The sequence below is a fragment of the Citrus clementina genome, unplaced genomic scaffold (assembly GCF_000493195.1).
Source record: "Citrus clementina cultivar Clemenules unplaced genomic scaffold, Citrus_clementina_v1.0 scaffold_8, whole genome shotgun sequence".
NCBI classification, from domain to species: Eukaryota; Viridiplantae; Streptophyta; class Magnoliopsida; order Sapindales; family Rutaceae; genus Citrus; species Citrus x clementina.
The window spans coordinates 21,898,248-21,902,952 of NW_006262022.1; the positions used below are offsets into that span (position 1 = coordinate 21,898,248).

At 35.9% G+C, this 4,705-nt stretch overlaps 1 pseudogene; it reads right to left on the reverse strand.

The window, feature by feature from the left end:
• Positions 1–1,223: 1,223 nt before the first annotated feature.
• The window catches only part of LOC18035578, a 9,832-nt pseudogene continuing 6,350 nt past the window's right edge, over positions 1,224–4,705 (reverse strand).

Sequence of the window (4,705 nt, forward strand, 5' to 3'; positions counted from 1 at the left end):
TAATTGAATATAAACGTACAAAATTTACCGGCCAACGGCTAGCCTTGTGAAGTCGTGAAGCTCTCTCCGCCAGGTGAAAGAAAAATCTTGCTCTTGAATATAAGAAGTTTAAACAAGGGCATTTAGAAAATGAGCTCTTACTCCCCTCCTACATCTCTCAGAAATCAGAATGTTCGTTAATTGATTGGTAGCACCCAGATAAATTGCTGCATTGTATGTACTTTGAACCGAAGTCGAAAATTCCGGTGCCACCTGCATTGTAGCAATAAAAATAAAAAGCTCTTGAAATTTCTTGTATGTATATTACTTCCTCATGTCCATCCTCGTTCCTTCTATCGTATAACCCAAAGATGATAAAATATAATTTTTCAATGTGTACGCCATTTTTATATCTGATTGTTTTACCCACAACCCCAAAAAAAAAAAAGTATTAATTTTTTTTCTTCAGGATTTCTTGAGTCCTAAACACAAATCCAGTTTAATGATAGTGAAAAAGGTTCTGATTCTCGAATTTGTTCTCAGTTTAATGAACATGGAAAGAAATAACATCACAGAGATTTTAGGATTTCCAAATTTAATTTAGACCACTTTCTCAATGAAAAATGACTTGTTCTTAAATAGACTTCTTAGGACGAATTTGAATCTTGATTGGTGATCGAGTCTTCAAGAGATATAGGCAATTTCTCTACGTCGATTTTAACAGTTGAGATATAATAATGTAACTTGAGAATCATTAAATATACATTTGATATGTTTTCACCCCCCAGGAATTTTGTAGTCGTGAAAGGTAGCAATGGTGGTTGAAACAATCCTCAGGCAGTTTTCGTTTCATTAGTCCTTAATTTTCTGTTTAATATTTTAAGTACATAAATATTCTTCTTTGCAACAATGGGAAATATCTGATACTCCTTGAGACTCGTAAATTTGCAAACTTAACGAGTTCGGGGGAAACAAAGTTGCAGACATCGCAAAGGAATATATGTTAAAGAGGAGAACTGTATTGGAGGAAAAGATGAAGGCGACTCCAGAGAGGAAGCAATATCCAAGAAAGCAATGCTAGACTATACAAAATAACATCATTCGGATTTACAAAGCAAATTGACTCCTTTTTTTTTTTTTTTTTCATTTAGCGATCTTTCCTGATCAAACATCTAATGATAAATGATAAATTATCAAATGCATTCACTTCTCCACATCATTCTCGATTCGACATATCTGTTATTTTCAATAGCAAACGACTCCGGCCATTAATGAAAGCAGAAATGCTACACAACGTATTAAACAACAGCAATGATATCAAGACACAAGGCAACAACGTTGAGACTTGAGAGCAATTGTAGATTCAAAATCCTTACTGCAATTCAAGTCAAAATTCGAAAACAGAATATCCTACATCAGAAGATGAAATTGATGCGAAAAACAAAAATGATTTTCCAGCCAGAAAAATTTAAATACGATGGACATGGGAAATCCCACAAATTAGTAACAAGAAACAAAACCTTAAATAATAAACAACAATAGAGTAACAATAACAGCTAATGCACAGCAATTAACCATAACACAACCTACCATTCAGTCTCCCACCTGGAAACAAAAATATACTGTACATGCATTTGTTGCATAAGCCCTTGCCAGCCAAATGTTCGGTCCACTTCTATGATCCAACTTTCGCCAGCAGCGAACCTAAATAGGATCCAACAACCTTCATTCAAGAACGGCAACCTCTTGATCAACCCTCCAGTAGTTTGCATCATTGAACTCCTTTATGGCAGCCCCACTTTCATCGGGATTCTCCTTCTCGGGACCTTTTGTGATAATATTCCTCTTTAAAGGCCCCGCTTCCCCAACTATTCCCTCCTTCAGAGCCTGTTCCATTGCTCTCTCTGTACCTTCTAATTCCACGCCTACAAACTCAACATCCTCTTCAAACAATGACGGCACTGAAGCACATCTCTGACTCCCATCAGTGCTCACTGTTCCATCACTAGAATCCATGGATGTTGAGGAACCATTTGGAAGTGTGGATTCTACACTTGACGGTGAACTACCATCGGAAGTCACTGCCTCATTATGACTGGCAGGATTAACATCCGAAATATCATGATCAATAAATGGATTCAGACTTGATCCACTGACTTGCATATCCGATGATCCTCCCCATCCCTCCCAATCCGGTAAAGGCCTACCAGCGAACAAGTCTATGTTGTCCGGAGTGTCAAACCTGAAGAAACCCAAATCCTGAGAAGCATTTGCATTCTCACATTGTGAGTTCAAGTCTCCAGTGTTTAAGGAACCACTCCCAGGCAATGTGTTCAAATAGTTTGCGTCTGAAGTTGATGTGCCATTGACAGAATCTTTGCTTTCAGTTAACTCATCATCCTCTCCAACCACCACTTCATCATCACTACTGCTGTTACCACCATTTGCAGTTCCATTCAAGTTTACCTCATCCATCATCTCAGAGGGTGATGTACTCACAGGTGCATTACCAATTCTGTCATCTTGGAAGGCAAACCAGTTGGAATTTGTGAATAGACTGCTGCAACAAGAATAACATTAAAATTTTATCATCACCCTTGTAACATGACTAATTAAACAAAGGAAATAAATATCCCCATCATCAATTTGAATTTTTTTCCAGACTAGAACTGACAGATTTAAATGCACCTAATTTTGACCTTCCATCATGAAAATGACAACTTCTGCTATTAGCTTTGGCTCAAGTCTCCAAATTTTCAGAAAGATTAATTATATTCTTACGAGTCCATTCCTTTTAGCTAATTAGATATGGCTTGTGACTACAAGAAACAAAAAAAAAAAAAAACCCAATGTATACCCCATTGACTGGGCTTTGTTTTTGGGGCTGAAAGTCATGTATTCCTATTTGTTGCATACTTGCATGTTATTTGGAATTAAACATTTTGGTGTTCCCTGATTTTCCAGATTCTCATAGAAAGAAGAACGTACATGCCCATCAAGCTGCATCCAAACACTGAAAACAGAACAGATGGCCTAATGAAAATAATCATGATGTCTGAAAGTAAGGAGTTTTACGCTTTTAAATGACAAGGGTCCAGATTACACACAACAAGCAGTTAACTGCCTCTCTACAGTGTCTTTTTTCAGGTTCCATCATGGAGACCAATAGTTAACAAAGATATCACTCTACAGTGCATTTATTTATTGAAGAATCAAATAAGGCATAACAACGCATAAAAATGAAGATACCAATCTATTTTTTTATGTCCATTCCAATAACTCAAATTGTGACACTGTTAATGTCCAAAATTTCAACAGGAAAGCATAATAGTGTTTTGAAACTTACCTCCCTTGATCATCACCAAGCCTCAGGGATGATATTACAACTTCAGCAGATTCATCATCAAAGTAGACATCCTGCATATTATGAAGCAATTTAATATCAAATAATATCTCAGAAGACAATTAAAAAGAATTTCCAGTTTATCTGTAATTTTACATCTACCTCAGATCTTACTCATCTTAATCTAACTCTGAACACCCACCAACAACCTTACCATTAATTGCTATGAAGGTAAAAACTAAAATTAGTACCTCATCATCCCGATCAAGAGCTCCATGATCCTGCAACGAGAATTATACGAGCACAAGTCAGCAACTAAAGTTAAATAAGCGTGAGAGAGCAGAGTGGTATATGGATCCCTGGTATACCTCTTCAGCATCCTCATTCCCATATATTTTGTATCTAAAAGCCTGACTTAAGTTATTTGCAAGAGCTGCAACATCATAATCTCTGTCATGAAGGTCATCATCATCACTATCCTTTGTCCTATCTTGCAATGCTGTTGGGCGGCTGCATATTATAAGAATTGGGAAACTATTTAATCTAATTATAGAAAGAAATATAAGGAAAACCTGTGTTAGGTTTCATTGACTATTTGTCCCTTATCTACAATGAACTGTAGCAGTAGCAGGATTAAATCAGAGTAATGGTAATAACAAATTAAATACCTTTAAATAACTTAAAACAATTATAACAGCTATTCTACTGTGTTAACAGAACTGAGATCTCTAACAACAGAACATAAGAAAACAACCACCTTGAAACGGAGATGAAAATTAGGTACTACATTGTAATATGATTATATGATACAGAAAGACAGCCCATGAACTTGAGCACAAATACATCTATGCATCTGGAGTGCACAAAACATTTTCTCCACATAATGACGATCTAATCCACATTACCTACTTATGTGAATGCACAGCAGAAATGAAGCAAGATCATAGCAGTAATGAAGCAGGAACATACCCGCAAGCCCATCGGTAAACATTTTCCACTGCATTACGCTCTTGCAAGACATTAACTTGCCACTCACTCCACTCAGTGTTTTCCTACAAATAACAAATCAATTTAAGTAGACTTAGTAAACATATATCACTTAAATTTATCAGAAAATAAAAGGATATATTAGAAACAACTTAACCAGTCCATGTTTAGAAAAATAGTGGTGTCCATAACATTGTATATTCTTTTAAAGGATACTGACAAAGAGATATTGAATAGCACTTCAGGAATCACCTCACTACAGAATAAATAAGCAATAATAATGGGACAATAATGTACACACTTAAAGGCAGTTCATCATGCACATAAGAGTTAACTATAGTTACTTTCTAACAATGTTGTAAAGGGAAAATTGTCCAAATAATTTATTTCTGTAAG